The sequence below is a fragment of the Aethina tumida genome, chromosome 6, assembly GCF_024364675.1.
Source record: "Aethina tumida isolate Nest 87 chromosome 6, icAetTumi1.1, whole genome shotgun sequence".
Lineage (NCBI taxonomy): Eukaryota > Metazoa > Arthropoda > Insecta > Coleoptera > Nitidulidae > Aethina > Aethina tumida.
Window position 1 is genome coordinate 9,651,759 of NC_065440.1, and position 18,978 is coordinate 9,670,736.

The window sequence follows — 18,978 nt, forward strand, 5'->3', positions numbered from 1 at the left end:
ATGTGCCCCTGAAGTGGCACCGATGGTTTTACAGCTGGAACCACCACCTCGTCACTATTTTGCAGTACAGAGAATCTCCTCCACCGTACGGTAATTTATCTTGTTACATACATAAGGAATCTGAAAGTTCCTAAACTAAAATGTATTTCAGCCCTTACCATAACCTAAATCTAATCTGAATATATATTTCAGCCCCAGTTCTCCTCCAACATACAATTCTGGCATTGCGACAACTTCAAGACCTCCAACCATAAGGTAATTAATATATTTAAAAAGTTTGTTGGAAAATCTAATCTGAATATATATTTTAGCCCCTGTTCTCGTCCATTATAGAATTCTGGCTCTGAGACAACTTCAAAAGAGCTCCAACCGTATGGTAATTAATATATTTAAAAAGTTTGTTGGAAAATCTAATCTGAATATACATTTTAGTCCCTATTCTCCTCCAATATATAATTCTGGCACGGCGACAACTTCAAAAGACCTCCAACCGTATGGTAATTAATATATTTAAAAAATTTGTTGGGAAACCTAATCTGAATATAAATTTTAGCCCCCGTTCTCCTCCAACATAGAATTCTGGCACTAAAACTTCAAAATTCCTCCAACCGTATGGTAATTAATATATTTAAAAAGTTTGTTGGAAAATCTAATCTGAATATACATTTTAGCCCCTGTTCTCCTCCAATAAAGAATTCTGGCATTGAGACAATTTCAAAAGACCTCGAACCGTAAAGTAATTAATATATTTAAAAAGTTTGTTGGAAAATCTAATCTGAATATATATATAGCCCGTGTTCTCCTCCAACATACCATTCTGGCATTGCTACAACTTCAAGACATCCAACCGTAAAGTAATTAATATATTTAAAAAGTTTGTTGGAAAATCTAATCTGAATATACATTATAGCCCCTGTTCTCCTCCAATATAGAATTCTGGCACGGCGACAACTTCAAAAGACCTCCAACCGTAAAGTAATTAATATATTTAAAAAGTTTGTTGGAAAATCTAATCTGAATATACATTTTAGCTCCTGTTCTCCTCCAATATAGAATTCTGGCATTGAGACACTTTCAAAAGACCTCGAACCGTAAGGTAATTATTATATTTAAAAAGTTTGTTGGAAAATCTAATCTGAATATATATTTAGCCCGTGTTCTCCTCCAACATACCATTTCGGCACTGCGACAACTTCAAAAGACCTCCAACCGTAAGGTAATTAATATATTTAAAAAGTTTGTTGGAAAATCTAATCTGAATATATATTTAGCCCGTGTTCTCCTCCAACATACCATTTCGGCACTGCGACAACTTCAAAAGACCTCCAACCGTAAGGTAATTAATATATTTAAAAAGTTTGTTGGAAAATCTAATCTGAATATATATTTTAGCCCCTGTTCTCGTCCATTATAGAATTCTGGCTCTGCGACAACTTCAAAAGAGCTCCAACCGTATGGTAATTAATATATTTAAAAAGTTTGTTGGAAAATCTAATCTGAATATACATTTTAGTCCCTGTTCTCCTCCAATATATAATTTTGACACTGCAACAACTTCAAAAAACCTCCAACCTTATGGTAATTAATATATTTAAAAAATTTGTTGGAAAACCTAATCTGAATATAAATTTTAGCCCCCGTTCTCCTCCAACATAGAATTCTGGCACTTCAACTTGAAAATTCCTCCAACCGTATGGTAATTAATATATTTAAAAAGTTTGTTGGAAAATCTAATCTGAATATACATTTTAGCCTCTGTTCTCCTCCAATAAAAAATTCTGGCATTGAGACAATTTCAAAAGACCTCGAACCGTAAAGTAATCAATATATTTAAAAAGTTTGTTGGAAAATCTAATCTGAATGTATATATAGCCCGTGTTCTCCTCCAACATACCATTCTGGCATTGCTATAACTTCAAGACATCCAACCGTAAAGTAATTAATATATTTAAAAAGTTTGTTGGAAAATCTAATCTGAATATACATTATAGCCCCTGTTCTCCTCCAATATAGAATTCTGGCACGGCGACAACTTCAAAAGACCTCCAACCGTAAAGTAATTAATATATTTAAAGTTTGTTGGAAAATCTAATCTGAATATACATTTTAGCTCCTGTTCTCCTCCAATATAGAATTCTGGCATTGAGACACTTTCAAAAGACCTCGAACCGTAAGGTAATTAATATATTTAAAAAGTTTATTGGAAAATCTAATCTGAATATAAATTTTAGCCCTTGTTCTCCTCCATTATACAATTCTAGCACAGGGACAACTTCAAAAGACCTCCAACCGTAAGGTAGTTATTGTAGAATATCTTACCAAGATACCTCAAGCAGGAGGTATTAGAAGGAGAAATAGTTCCACTATGCCAAGGCAGTATACTTGAAAGGTCGGCAAAAGGGGATTTGTTCGGCACCTCATTGTACAGAACAACATTGGACAAAGGGTACGTAAGCCAATGATACTACCCCTTCTCCCTCAACAAAATTTTGTGGCTGGCACTGAGGAAATGGAGGCATGAATGAGGAATGGCGTCCAAGGACAAGAGCAAATGATTACCGCATTTGTTACGTACCTAAGACGCCAATAGAGCGGTATTTGGCGAAGAGATGAGAACGAATAATTCTGTGGAAATATTTCACAATTCTCCAGTTAAGATGATTGGGAGGAAACATCCTAACATTTGGGTATTTGTCACTCATCCCTTAAACATAGAGAACGCAAAGCCACGCGACAGACGTCTAAATAGGAGGATAGGCATGTAAACTCTTTATCATGTCTTTTTTCACAAAATATTAATATGGTATGGAATCGACATACGGAACATCAGAGATGAGATATATGGATGATGTTCCGTATGTCCGTATGTTTTGTTGGAGGACAGCCAGGACAGAGAGGAACCAGATAAGATATGCGAGGTCGACGTCCATATCGGCGCTCCCGGCCCACGGAAATAAAAGACCGCTTCCTGCCGAGAAGGGCACCATTTTGGTCCGACGGGCATCAATAAACTCTCCGTCTGCAACCTGCACTTCTGGTGCACTGCATTACAGAGAGTCTCTCTGAAACCAAACCAGAAGATCACGCTGATGAGGGACATTATGAATCCCAAAGTGATGTATGGTCTCCAGAACACCAGAACCACCGGCACCCTGCTGAAAGATGCGGATAGGACCATCAACCACACGCCTGATGCAGTTCTTCATGCGAACATCAGGGACGGGGGACTGGGTGTCATGCAGTTACGGACAGCAATCCTCCAGCAACTTCTGAACAGGGTGCAAAACCTTCAGCAGTTACTGTTTCACATATAAACCGAACGTAAGGACTGAACGCGACTACGTCAGGGCCATACACCTTAGGGCCAACGGCCTGCCAACCGTAGGGATACCATCAAACTCCGCCGACAAGCAGAGATGCCGAAGGGGCTGCAACCGCATCGAGTCGCTGTCGCACATATTCCAGGCCAGCGCAGCTGGCAGACCGAAGTGGAGCCACACGTGCGTCACCGGGATGGGGCCGTCTTCAAGCACGACCTCGTGATCCACCTGACCAACGGCAAAACCGTCGTGTCGTATGCCCGGGTGTCATGGGAGAAAGGGGACAGCATGAGGGTGTCTTTTGAAAGAAACAGATCCGTCTACCACAATCCCAAGTTCATCGAAGCCGTCAAGCTAATATGGCCTGGGATGGAGTCCTTATCATCGGGGGCTCCTGAAGACACACTCCAGCTTACACATTAATTTAAAGCTAGCTGTGTTAAAAGCATTGTCAGATGGGGCGAATCAATCCTTGCCAGCTTCATGAGGATCTGGAAGCTGAATCGGCGATCCCGGAACACAAATAGGACCGACCGAAGCAGAACGAAGGGTGTCACTAAAAGAATAAGGGAAGAAAACATCAGAAGTAGATGACAGGAAGTCTTTAAAAAGGCTTAAGACCTCTACAACGACAAAGTTCAATATGATTTGTTGTTGGCTAAACTAAACGGAATGCTGAAACAAAAATATCATTTACTAGACCAAAAATTCGATAATAAAATTTTACCCAGAGTCGGTAATTTTTATAGAATTGCATCATTTCTTCCCAATCAGTACAACAAACGCCTTACTTCTGATGAAGAGTATTCAGATGAAATTGTTGAAAGGATTCAATCTCGAAATTATACTGATAATACATTGGCTAATGAAGTCGATAAAAATGGCTGGCAGCGGAAAAAAACTTCCTTTTGAAACAATTCAGTCCTCTGATTTGATCGATTTTCCAGAAATGACAGAGAAAGACTTGAAACTTCTATTTACGGGTTCTTATCAATATAAACAAGCAGTACCATACCTCGCAGAGACGAATTGGATAATATGACCATTCGTTTGTCAGAGATAAAACCAATATTTTAAAGGCTCAAGTGCAATCTCGTCATACTGCTAAAAAAGTTTACAGATATTTCATTGAATATAAACCATATACAATTGGATGGAGTGGAATATCCAGATATTGCTGTGAATGTGCTAATGGATTAAGGACAATCGGTTGTTGTTCGCACGTTACTGCAATAATTTTCTATTTAACTTACGGACGATATTTGTCTAAAATCCCGAGACCAGCGGCAATACTCAATACTTTATTCAATAAAGATTATATTGATGAAGACAGTGAAGAGTAAAATTATTAATAAACCCGATTTTTGAGCAAAAAAAATGGATTTTATTTTATTTCAATATGGCGTACCGTTTTTAAAAATTCCAAAAGCTCATATATTTATGGGAAATTGAACGAGGAATTCGAAAAAAATAGTGTCGTAATCGTAAGATGATTAAAAATTGAAATTAAGAAAACAAACTCATTTTTTTGAACCGATATAGCTCTCATTTTTTTTTTCCCGACCATCGTCCCCCAAAACATATCCGGCATCTAGATCAATCGATTCGCACAGCGCTGAGAAAATTAATTTTTCCTTATTCTCAGTATTTTTCGATTTACTCAGAAACGGTTATAGATAATGACCGGAAACTCGCACTATCAAAGTATTTTATTAGTACTAAGATTCCCTGAAATTAGGAGCCCGATCTCTTTCTGGGGCTGATTCGGTATATTTATCGTCTCTAATATTTTATATTTTACATTTTATATTGTATATTGTATATTTTGTATTTTATATTTTAAATTTTACATTTTACATTTTACATTTTAAATTTTATATTTTATATTTTATATTTTTATATTTTAATATTTTATATTTTAAATTTTACTTTTAGATTTTACATTGTATATTTTATATTTTATATTTTATATTTTATATTTTATATTTTATATTTTATATTTTATATTTCATATTTCATATTTCATATTTTATATTTTAATTATTTTGATATTTTAAATGTTAAATTTTACATTTTACATTTCACATTTTACATTTTACATTTTACATTTTACATTTTACATTTTACATTTTACATTTTACATTTTACATTTTACTGAATTAGACACTGATAGTGACGAGGAATTATTTCGACCAAGAAGAAATAGAATATTACCTATAATACAGCGATTCATGCAATACAAAAAGAGTTTAATTCATCTGAATCCTGAAAGAGGTACATATCTCTTTCAGGATTCAAGGTATGTCCCCCAATATGGGAACAGACTTCTACTGTCTGTCGTGCATGATGTCTCCCCCTAAATTCAGACGGGTCAAACGCTTTTCCTAATGTACGTTCAACAGAATTATTTACTGACGTTCAGAAGTCCGATTTAGTTTGTTAGTTAGTTCTAATCTGCTTAGCAAATTTGTATGTTTTTAAGAACTGGTGTCCAAATTTTATCTTGTTTTTAGGTTCCACCTTTTCTATTGAAATTATTTCTGTGTTTATGGATCTCAATTGCCACCTAAGCATTTTTGTGTCATATCCACTTGAATATTAATCAATATGGAACGTTTTGTGGTATCAATTATTTCGACCAAGAAGAAATAGAATATTACCTATAATACAGCGATTCTGAGGACAGTGATGATGAAGAGCTTGACTGGTCAGAAACTAATGACCTGCGAATTATTGAACAATTTTAAGAACGAAGTGAGATTTTTACAATACCGAATAATTCGGAGAGTGTAGTAGAGATGTGGTACAGTAATTTATTGATTTATGACTTATTTGAATATATGGTGACGAAATCCAATCGGTATTCCGCACAAAACCCAGATTCATTTAGAGATATAGCAAAATTTGTAAAGTGGAAAGATGCGGCTTTGGTGGAATTAAAAAAAATGCTCAGATTACTTCTCTTAATGGGACGAGTTCGTAAGAACACAAGAGACGAATATTGGTCTACAGATAAAACTATCCAAACTCCAATTTTTGCTGAAATAATGAGCAGGGATAGATTTAAACAAATATGGAATACGTGACATTTCTCCAATAATGATGACAGAGATCGCCTTAAAAAGATCAGTCAGATCATAGGTTACTTCTTACCTAAATTCCAGGTACAAGCCAGAGAGGAAGTTATCATTGGATGAAAGCATTACACCATGGAGAGGTTGTATATCATTGAAAATTTATAATGCACCTACAATTAAAAAATATGGAATACTCATAAGAATGGTTTGTGAAGCTAAAACTGAACTGAAAATTGAGTCACAATTTGCCCTAGCTGAAATTACCACTGACTCGACCAAACATCACCATATGTTGAGAGCAATCGACATTGATATCCTACAGTAACTAACTGATGAAATCATCAATCCACCGCTAAATATGTAGTACAAAAACATAAAAGAAAAACTAATATCTGTTTTCAGTGAGTATCTAGAAAAAAAAGACGAAAAAACTGTGGTCTGACATCGAGTTGGGAGACCAACTTTTGACCCAAATGAAAGGTTTAACTGGAACTGCTGTACTCCATGACTTTGTTAAAACCACATGACTTCTAACGGCACCCATGTTCAATCGATATTGACCACAAACGATAACTATGGAAAAGCTATCAATCATGATAGACAAAAAAAGTAAAAAATTACAAACATTTTTTGATGCAATACTTATATAATTGTGACTAGTTTATACGAAAGACATGCCACACCATTTTGAAATAAACACATTCAACAACAGCCTCTATAGCTTTTTGTGATACTTAGGTTTGTCAGAAGATGAAAGGAATGCAGTACTTGGCCCCGAAAGGGAAGACACTCCTGGATCTTCAAGGGAAGACGCTATTACATCTGTGTGGAGACACATGCCACACTATTTCGAAATAAACATTCAACAACAGCCTCTATAGCCTTTTGTGTTACTTCAGCACAAACTACATCCTGTCTGTCACTGTAGAGTTTGTGACAAGTCATATAAATTAGGACTCACTTCAAGACCCCAAGTACATAATTTACCAGAAGGCCTAAACGACATTTATATCGTTAGATGTACAAACATGCATGGCAATAATTTGGACACAGCACACATTTTACAAGAAGACATAACGATATTCAAATCTTCGGTAATATAAAACCTGAATAGTCATTTTGATTTATAATATATCTTATCAAAATCGGCAAGAATAATGAGATTGCCAAGAACAATGACGTTGAGGCCTCCTTCAACAATAATGTCATCTACAACAACCATTAAATACTCAAAAATAATTTAAAAACCACAATTAAATTTGGAAATATATTATGAACATAAGAATATTGTCAGTTACCAGTGGTGGTGATACTGAAGAAGTGACAAATCAAAAATATCAAGTCTCACTTTCCAATATGAAGCACAAAACGATTAAGAAGAGTCCACCTTCTAATCCAATTAGTGATGGTGCTCAACAAACAACACAAAGGATCAATTCATTTGGTGACTGAATAAACTGAAATCAAAAACCATTGTTCGTATATTAATGCACCCAGTAATAACATACTCCAATGTTTATGGAGCAGCAGGTTATAAACCTTAAATTAACAGATGCACATTTTACGATTCATGGTTTAAAAAACAAAATTTACATATACACACATTGAAATCATAACGATCCTGGCAGAAATTATTATACAATTTTAAACATCAGAATATGCATTCCAGCATCCAATGTTCTTTTGTTAAGTTACCGACTGCCTCAAGAAATTACAACTGTAATGTACACATACAATACAAGAAGAGTTTGATTCATCTAAATCCTGAAAGAGATATGTACATAAAGAGAGTATGTCCTCCACTATGGAACAGACTTCTACTGTCTGTCGTGCATGATGTCTCCCCCTAAATTCAGACGGGTCAAACGCTTTTCCTAATTTCAACAGAATTATTTACTGACGTTCAGAAGTCCGATTTAATTTGTGTTTTTTGTCATCTCACATCTGATGTTCGATAAATTTTGATCTGCTCAGTGGCAGTTCTAATCTGCTTAGCAAATTTGTATGTTTTTAAGAACTGGTGTCCAAATTTGATCTTGTTTTTAGGTTCCACCTTTTCTATTGATATTATTTCTGTGTTTATGGATCTCAATAGCCACCGAAGCATTTTTGTGTCATATCCACTTGAATACTAATCAATATGGAACGTTTTGTGGTATCAATATATACTTTTCATGTTGGATGTCTGACCACTTGCCATAATACCTGAAACAAAATTAAATAATAATTAAATTGAAAAATCAAGTCATTATAAGAGTAAAAACCACAATTCAACATTTCATAATTGTTTCTTGTGGTAGACATTTTTCTCATTTAAGAATTTCTTAAAAATAACATTAATTATTCAAATATTTTTGATTAAATTTTACTAATTATTGAATTATTTGATAAGAGAAACATTAATTTTCAGATATTTTGCTATTAGCAATCTACTGCTTTTAAATATTTTTGACTAAAGTATTAGAATCGAAATTAAAAAGGATTAATATTAAAATACATGATTGTCTTTTCTTCTGAGGTAAATACTTAAATAATTAGTAAATATGGAACCATTTTATTAAAAATTGAACTACTCAGAAATTTTTCATTAGTTTTTTGCTTCTTTTACGTTAAGAATTTTACTTCTATATTCAAATAAAATTTAAATTTTACTCTCTTTTACCATTTAAAATCTATTCAATATGAAGGGTTTTTAATTAATGAATAAAATAGTTTTTGGTTCATGTTAACCTTTTATATTGACGCATTTGTGGACAAAAAAGAAAGAATGACATAATAATAATATTACCTATGTGCACAAGTAAAGAGGGAAGACAAAATCATTTATCAAATGCACATTTATATACAGATTGTTCTGGTTCAAACAATGACTTACTCATATTTTAAATTAACACAAGAAATATCTTGAACTATGAGATATGATGATACTTCTAAAATAGCGAAAGGAGTCTTTTTGATCTCCGTATATGCTGAAAACGTATTACTTAAAAACAAAAGAAATCAAAATAAGAAAAGTTAAATGAAATAAAATGTGGAAAATGGGCCTTTAAAATGGAAATTATTACCGGACAAAAGACTATTTGACGGGAAAAACTGAAATGTTTGATTCTTTTGTATATTAAACTAAAATAATCAGGTGATATAGCAATTAAAAGAAGCTAGTTATAGAAATCAAGTTGTTGGTTTTGAAAAATATATGAATAAATTAAAATATATTAGTTTATTTAAAATTTATAATATTTTTTCAAAATGGTTAGAGAAGTATTACAATTTATTTGAAACTTTTAAAATTGCATTAATTGGATTCTTCATTTAAAATTTTGATTGAAAAATTATTAAAAAATATATAAAATATATTACAAAATTAATTTTTAATTATAATTTGGTCTTGTTCTGATCACTGTCTCACATTTGAGTTGTAATAAATTCTGCTAAACTATTACCAAAAACAAAGAAACTAAAATAAAACATAAGATAATATTTCAATTTTTTGCTAACCTTTGTTTGTAGAGTTTTGTAGGTGTTGCCTGTGATAAATATTCATTGTTGACCTCAATTTGCTTGCTGCTGATATCTAAAAAATTAAAAATTAAATAAAACATCTACTTGTCACATAATAATATTGGTGTGAAGAAATCAGAATCAAAATTTTACTTCTTAATAAAAATAACAAATTTTCATGAAAGCATACTTAAAGTAACGTAAAAGACCAATATTTTAATAAAGAATTCAAAATTTCTAATAAAGAGAAGGGAAAAATCAAATTGCTATACATTATAAATTATCACATTAACATATTTTAGACATAGTGTAATGTCATGTCAAACAAATAAATGCATCGTAAATTAATATTAAAATTAAATATGAAATAAATGATACCACCCAGCTTACAGCAATACATTCTTGTAAATTGTTATTTATGGTGGTTACGCATTGCATAAAATTAAAATAGGTTAACCACTTGTAGGACTCAAAAATTCTATTTATATTCTGGAGCCAATATAATTTTAGCACTAAACCATAACAACAGATTAATGTGAATTATTGATTAATTTATTTCAATTTTATTTCTTATAGCCTATTTTGTATATTATATATTCTACTCTAAACTACATTTCAATCCATAACTGACACATATAATACTGACCTAATATTGTGATGTTGGACTCATTTGAATATGGATAAACAGAACTGGAGAGGTTCTATGCAATCCTAAATGTAAGCACCAGCATATTTTATCAGTTATTGCCACCTAAAATATACAAAAAGAATAAAATACTATACAAAACACATTATGACAAATCGAACAATTATTCTATTAATTTTTTGGTTATATTTAATTTCTTATTTCTTAAATATAATTAGAAGAAATTTTTTATTAAATTGAGTTATTTTCTTTTTAGCCTAGAACACAAATAATATTGACTAATTAACTAGTTTAGATTAGTAAAACAAGTTTCTTTTTAAAATTATTCATTTATAATTATTATTTTTGGAAAACATGGTAACAAGTCCCATTTATTGTATTTCAATAAATGTTGAAGTGTTTTCACTTCCACTATGAGTTTATAAAAAAGTTTATTTGTTTAAAATTTCATTTACTTGCATTAATTTTTCATTAATAGCAAGAAAGACAAGACATATATTTTTTTTAATTTAAATGGTTTGTACGTATCTTAAACCAATAACGTTTTCACAAATCTGGTTTTACAAGATATAATGTACCTAATCACTTAAACATTGCCTTTTTTCAACTAGAAACAAAAACAGAAGAATAACTGAAAACTGAGAAGAGTATGCTTAATATTTTCTATAAACAAATACAATTATTCATTTGTTACGTCATGTTGTTTTACTGATTATAAGAACTAAAACAAAATATTTGTAAAAACTTTCTTATCTAAAATGCATTACAAATTAAATTATTTAATTTATTTATTTTTATTAATTTATTGATTTATGACATTATTATAACTAATATATTATATGTTTACTCGATAAATATCTTATAATTTTTTTATTTTCATTTACAATATTGATATTTAATTTATTTGTTTAAAATAAATATTAATAATAAAAAAAATTAAATAATTGTAATTACAAAATTATATAACATGAAAACCTAATGTATACATTTTTTTAATATCTTACACTCAAGGCTATTTATTCTATGCAACAACTTTTAAACAATACCATTTATAGAAACAGACTACAAATGATGAATGAGTTATAAGGTACAATAACAAATAATATTCACAGAAATAATAAATGAAAAACAAGAGTAGAGATCTTTTTTGAACAAACCAAAGGGTATTTTCAAATTCATAGATCCAAATTCTGTTTTCGTCGCTTATTACAACGAATTGTATGTTATATTGTTAATAACTATTGTTATTTTATTGTTTTAATTTTAATCTACATAAAAAATTGTCCAAAATTTTTTTTAATAAAATAACTGGGCGTTGTGAATCATGACCATTTATCAGCACAAGAGTAAATTCAATTAACAATTTGCCATGATTATTAAATATTTATATTACATACTGATAACATTTAAGTAAATGTATATCATAAAATTCCAACTCATAGGTACGAACAATTTCTAATCACTCCATCTTTTTTATTATATGTGTTCATAACATTTAAATGTTTTAATTTGCACTAATTATTTATTTTTTGTTATGAAAATAGTTTATTTTATTTCTTGTATGTAATATTTGAAATATTTTTAAAATATATCACATTAGCTCAAATACTAATTTAAATCATTTTTAAAATTATTCAAAATTAATATTAATTAAGATTATTTTAATATTTGTTATTTAAATAATCGCTTTAAATATTTTAGTTATAACAATTTCAACAAAATACAAAAATATTTTCTGAATAATTAAAACTTACAAAATTAGTTAATAATTTGGCATATTTCAATCCCTGCAGTCAAGTTTACAGTATATAATGTTGTTCTGTAATTTTAATACACTTCAGGTAGTGTCAAAACTTATACTAATTCAGTTTTTGAACCAAAATGATGCACGGTAACAGAATGTGATGGTCAAGGTCAAGCACTTCAGAAAGTGACAGACCACTTATGCATCCGATAGTACTTATCAGGTAACATATACATGTTATCGTAGAACACCAATGCAAAATATTGTAGTGTAAAAGTATTTCAATATATTTTCATATAACTTACTTCGATATTCTGTGGTAAAAGCATCCTCTAAGCCAGATGTCACATACAATGAAGTTACACTGATCTAATATTTTGACGCCCGACTCATTTGAATATGGTCAGCTATTGCCATCTAAAACATAGGAATATAATAGGTATAAATCTATTTGACAACTCTAAAAATAAAATCTAACCTTCAATCATTTCACAAAAATTAACTTGTTTCAAAATTGCAATCATACGATAAATGAATTGTAAATTTTACCAACCTGGATAATGGAGTAGATGCTCATCAATTATAAATTGACACATAATTATTACATTTTCAATTGATCAAAAAATGTCAGTGCATATGTTAGACATTTCTCGAATCTCTACTCAAAAGGCGACATCTGGTGTCTGTGTGGTTAATTAAAACTACGATTAGACTAATATTACTAAATACTTATGGATTTTTCTTACATTTGTCGCGGTTGTAGTGGGATTACGACAATTTACTCCAAATAAGTACAACACTGGTTTTGTGTATCGTTTGTTGGACACCATTTTTACATGAACAAAACTAATGAACGATAACCGTTATTGGGAAGTACACGCGCAAATTCTTAAGTGGCGATTTCATTTGTCATTGTTGCCAACTTCAGAAAAATAACACATTGAACCGGACTGTCGTCGACAGTCATTCAAAAGAATATTGCACACAACGTTGCCATATTTAATAAACATTTTCGGTAAAGTTGCATTATAGCAGCCTGAAAATATGTTAGTAGTACCCGTACGCGCATTAGCATTATTTTTTCGGAAAAGTTATCAAAAACAGAATATTTCCAAAATAATAATATGTAACATAATTTTTGAATTTTTTATGAATTTTTGAAAATCTAACAATTTTTATTAAATTGAGATTTCACATTTTATATAAAAAAAATCAAAGAATCAAATATTCATTTCATATATTTTTTTATATATTCAATTTTTAGGCGCGATGAAGGATTTGTCTTGGTCAATTGAAAAAAAATGTTTGACATTTTTCCTTGAAATTTTTATCAAAAATTTATATAATTTTATATTTCCAAAAAAAAATTAAAGTTGGCAGTTATAAAGACTGTCGATAGAAATGAAAACTTAGAACTTTTAGTATTAAAATTTGAAATTTCATAATGAATTTATGAATGAATTAAATTCATCAACATCAATTTAGTTTTCACACCTATTGACACTCCGAGCAACAATTTTATGCATGTTTATATGTCTTTTTTTATCATTTAAATATATTGCGGGCTGTACAAAATCATGATAAAATATAAATACAATTCAATTGAAATAACAATTAATATACAATCATATTATTTATTTGTATTTACTTAAATTTCAATTTACTTGATTTTTAACATTATTTTAATTGTTTGCATCATTGTCATCATTAATTTCAACAATACTTAGACTTTTTGTACTTTCAATTATTCATTTTGTTCTAAAAAAATACAATAGCCATCGATTGTCGTTTTATGTTTTGTAGTACTGAGTTTTCGATCATTAGACATATTTAAATAAATTTTTCACTACATTCAATTTTACTTATAAGATATACACAACACTATACGTCAACTGTGTAGCTACAGATATACTGCTATAAGCATGTCGGTGATGCGAACGCACAAGATTTCACCCATCCAAAAAGTGTCTAAGGCGCACAGCACACTGCGCATGCGCCAGTCATGAGCATGTCAATGACGCGAACGCATAATATTTCCCTACCAAAAAGTGCCCAACACGGCTTTCACTTCTAAAAATACATTAATTCTATGGTAGGTAAGGCTAATTTAAAGTTTACACAATTTTGTTGACGGTATAAAAAACAAGTATGTTTTACTTTTGCTTAATAAACATCCCTCTCTCGATTGTAATTGGAACTAAAATATGTACAACCGGTCACTTGATTTCAATACTGATCTTGAACGATTGTTTGAGAAATTTACCTGATAATCCTGAAAATTTCGAATATTTCTACATAGAGATTCCTTTCAGACGGCATTCTCCTCTATGAAGCCTCCACTTTCAAAACAGAAATAGATATTAGCGCCAAACTCATTTCCGGCTTAGCTGGAGGCCTTTAACAATACCACTGCATTAGTAAACTTTTACCTGATTTCAAAATGCTTACAAATGTGCAACTGTAACTCACCCTCTAGTTTCGGGAGTTTATTCTTGAAACGTCGGCAGACACGTAGTTTGTTGGTCTAGTAACTGAGGTTACCAGCCAAATCAACAACTTCTTTTGTCTGAAGTTAATAACAAACAAAGAACGAGCATGTCGGTGACGCAAACCCATAAGTTTTTCCCCTCCCAATAACTGCCCAACGTGACTAAAGAAGTTTTCACTTAAAAAAAATAGAAATTTAACTTAACCTAACCCATCAATAATATAATATTACAATACATAACATGATAAGTTTTTGTTATTATACAAATATTTGAAAATCTTATTAATATTAAAATATTTACAAATTTGGAACAAAATCAAAAATTTTGAATTAATACATTAATTTCAAGAAAAAACCTCAAATATCAGCATTTTTTGAATGTATTTATTATTATTTATTACTCAAAACCGCAAAAATCAGCATTTTTAAATTTAAAATTGATTTTTCTCTAAGAAATCTTATTTATCTTTATCGAAACATATTCTTTAATTCATCGAAGAGTATAATATTTTGAAAAGAAAGTATGAAAAAAAATTGAATTAAACCTATGACTACCGAAAAATACTAAAGCTGAAGCACGATCTGAATTAGTTGAAATATAATTAATAATATACATATGAATTAATTTTTTACTTAACAAGAAAATTAATATAAATCAAAAGTCAAACACAATTAAAATTATCTACAAATTAATGAATAATCAAACTAACACAATAAATTAATTCAATTAAATATAACATTAAACAAAATAATTAGATATACGCAAACACATTGTTAGAAATGAAATAAAAATTCACAGCGGCAACGTTGAGTCCAATTTCGAGGTTTCAGGGTTGCCAACTTAAAATTTCCGAGATGTACAGAGTCATTGGAGGGAAAATTCAGTGGTTTTTAGGTTAGAGAAGAGAAAGCATGGTCGAGGCATCTTAGGTAGTTTGTGAAAGTACATTTCTGGTAAGAAACTTTTTGTATAATCAGTTTCAAACAAATATCTTATTAATATGAAAAATTTTAAGAATAAGCCTTTTTAAACCACCATCAAATTCAGATATAAATCTATCTCGGCGTTCTATTTGTTAAATTTAAAGTTTCGTAAAAAAGTTTTATTTCTTACTTTCTGACTTCAATTTCAACAGTTCTTTCTACTTATAATAGTACTAACAATGTTCAAGTATCTGAAATTACAAGTTCTAGTTTTTGCCCCTCAGAATCTAATAATTTAATTAATCTTGATAAAAAAATTGTTGTCCATTCCAATGTTTTGTTGCTCTTTCTATTTCAAATGTTTCTACAGTTCCTATTTTTCATTCCATTAATTCTAGTACCTCTTTAATGACTGAAAATTTTCTCTGATAAAAATATTGATGATATTAAAGATTCACATTCTAAATCTGGGTAAAATCCATTATGGCGGCCTAAAATTAAGTTCGAAATTGGACTGACTCAACGTTGCCGCTGTGAATTTTTATATGTTGTAACATTTCATTTCTTATATGTGTTTACGTATATCCATTTATTTTGGCTAGAATTATATTCATCTTTAATTTATTTCCGTGTTTATTAATTTGTATAATGAATAGTAATATTATTGAAACAAAATTGTTTTTCAAGGGTCCACCTATTTTTGGCCATAAAAAATTGAAAAAACGACATTTTTTCATACGTTTTTTCAAAGTATTTTACTCTTTGGCACATTAAAGAATATGTTTCGATCAAGTGAAAAATTAAGATTTCTTGGAAAAAAATGAATTTTAAATTTGAAAAAATGCAGATTTTTGCGGTTTTATGTAATAAGGAGATAAAAAAAGAAATGTAAATCTAACCTAACCTATTTTTTTTCTTCGGAAAGTTCATAAAAATAGAATATTTTCAAAAAAAAAATGTCAATAACGAAATAATTTTAAATTTGAGAAATACTGATTTTTTAAGTTTTTCTCTTGAAATTAACATATTTTTTATTTAAAACTTTTTAGTTTTGTTCCAAATTTGTAAATATTGAAACGCCTAAAAATAGAATATTAAAAAAAATATATATGAAATAAATATTAAATTTTTTTATTTTTTATTTTATAAAACGTGAAACCTCAATTTAATAAAAATTGTTTAATTTTCAAAAATTCACAAATAGAATATTGAAAAATTATGTTACATATTTTGATAAACTTATAGAAAAAAATAGGCAATTAGTCAAAAAAAAAAAAGTTCATAAAAATTTCAAGCAAAAACCGCAGAAATCGGGACCTTTTCAAGTTTAAAATTAGTTTTCTTCTAAGGAATATTATTTTTTTTACTCAAAGCATACTCCTTACTTAATATTATTTTGAAAAAAAATTGTCGATGGCACAATTTTTCGATTTTTTATGGCAGAAAATAGGTAGAATTGTGATTCTAAACAATTATCCCAAATAGAATAAAGAAAACATGAGAATGAGGGCAAAAAGCACCAGTTTGGAACATCAGAATTTCTATTTATTTCGCATCTACACGAATTTATTTGGCGAAATAAGCATAAGAGTAACCGAAATTTCCTTAATTCATTCTTAGTTTGTCAAAAGGAACAATATATTTTTAATTAATTTATTGGTAATGTTCATTTTCTGCTCATATCGGAATATAAAAGTCACAAAATATCTCAAAAAGTAACAAAATATCAGATGCGGCAACGTTGTGCGAGTTCTTGAAGGTAATGCACTTGCAGGAACTACCAACATAATTTTAGGCAGTCATAATGCAACTTGACCATACCGCATTCAAAATAGCAACATGGCTACATCCCAAAATCGTGCCAAGTTTCTCGTTTATAACAGTGGATTGGTACTTCTTACGTTATCATATATCGGTATTTTGTGATAATTGTGTTAACTCATTTTTTTATATACCGGTTTATTTTAAATTAATAACTATGTGAAGAGTAAAACCATGCTGTGTACCTGAGTGTAACGATAGAAAGACAAAAAGGTAATAATTAAACATTAATCATCATTAACTATTCAATAAATGGTAAATCATGTAATTTAAATTATAGATACAGCATTACTACTAATAAAAAAACTCGCCCCATTTGGCTTCAAATTACCTTATTTGTGGTTTACATTTTGAGGATAGCTGCAAAGAAGTTAATGGAAAACTACGAATTGGTGCCTTACCATCACTTCATTTACCTGGTAATTTTTATTATTAGAGTTCATTTTTAATGTTTTTTAAATATATATTTTTTTTTAGGATACGTAAAAACACAAAATGATCATTATTTTTTGTCTCCATCATCTCCCGAAACCGTCAAAACAACTCCTAAAAAGAAAAAAAGGTAACATTTTTTTTTACAAAGACATGACATGAATTAATCATATTTGTTTTAGAATTTGTGGCTGTTGCTTCTCCTGATGTTGTAGTTAGTCCAGTAGAATTGCTCTTAAACCTACAAAAATTTATAGTAGGAAATTGAATAACTATTCAGTGTTATGCAAAATGACACAGAATTAAATGTCAAAAGTCCTTCAACTTCAAATATTTCAATGTCATCATCTATGCTAAATTATGATGGAACAATAGAAGCAGAGTATCAACGAAACTTTCCCAAAAAAGTAAGTGTTATTTGTAATAAAATATATTAATGGCAGGAGTAGATTGTAAATACCAGTCAGAACATTTTTATTATTCATCTCATTTTTTAATTTTAATTTTGCAGTGTTACACCATAACAACTTTTTTGTTTACTTTTTTTACAATTATTGGTATGTTAACAAAACTTATATTTTTCATACAAATCATATAAGTTTTGAGCCAAATATTATTTAAATGTCACTTGATCAACTATAATTATCACATAAAAATTTTGCTTCATTTAAAAATTAGAACATTTTTTATTGTAAAATATAATTATTTATTAATTTTAAATCTTATTTTTAGATCCAATAAGTATGGTATGTTAACAAAACATATATTTTTCATACAAATCATATAAGTTTTGAGCCAAATATTATTTAAATTTGTCACTTGATCAACTATAATTATCACATAAAAATTTTGCTTCATTTAAAAATTAGAACATTTCTTATTGTTAAATATTTCTGTTAATGTTAATTTTAAATCCTATTTTTAGGTCCAATAAGACCAATCAGATTAAATAAGAAATACATCAAGTTAAAGTGCACAATACAAAAAGTTGAGGATGCAGCTAAATGGGCACACAAAATTGGAAT

General features: G+C 29.7%; 3 long non-coding RNA genes across 6 annotated transcripts; 1 reads left to right on the forward strand and 2 right to left on the reverse strand.

The window, feature by feature from the left end:
- The first annotated feature begins 241 nt into the window (after window positions 1–241).
- On the forward strand, window positions 242–454 carry LOC126265952 (uncharacterized). The gene is made up of 3 exons (XR_007548434.1): window positions 242–255; window positions 312–376; window positions 433–454. It is a non-coding gene; the product is annotated as an uncharacterized LOC126265952 (long non-coding RNA).
- Window positions 455–5,421: 4,967 nt separating this feature from the next.
- On the reverse strand, window positions 5,422–13,180 carry LOC109607565 (uncharacterized). Of its 4 annotated transcripts, XR_007548430.1 has the most exons (7): window positions 13,035–13,180; window positions 12,767–12,971; window positions 12,594–12,705; window positions 10,545–10,649; window positions 9,896–9,971; window positions 8,497–8,602; window positions 5,422–5,886 (listed from the first exon to the last, which is right to left on the reverse strand). It is a non-coding gene; the product is annotated as an uncharacterized LOC109607565 (long non-coding RNA). The 4 variants fall into 4 exon arrangements; XR_007548429.1 differs by lacking the exon at window positions 5,422–5,886 and having other exon boundaries at window positions 6,523–8,602; window positions 12,842–12,971; XR_007548428.1 differs by lacking the exon at window positions 5,422–5,886 and having other exon boundaries at window positions 6,523–8,602.
- A 4,590-nt stretch (window positions 13,181–17,770) lies between these two features.
- LOC126265951 (uncharacterized) lies at window positions 17,771–18,085 on the reverse strand. Its single transcript, XR_007548433.1, has 2 exons — window positions 17,938–18,085; window positions 17,771–17,881 (listed from the first exon to the last, which is right to left on the reverse strand). It is a non-coding gene; the product is annotated as an uncharacterized LOC126265951 (long non-coding RNA).
- Window positions 18,086–18,978: the final 893 nt, after the last annotated feature.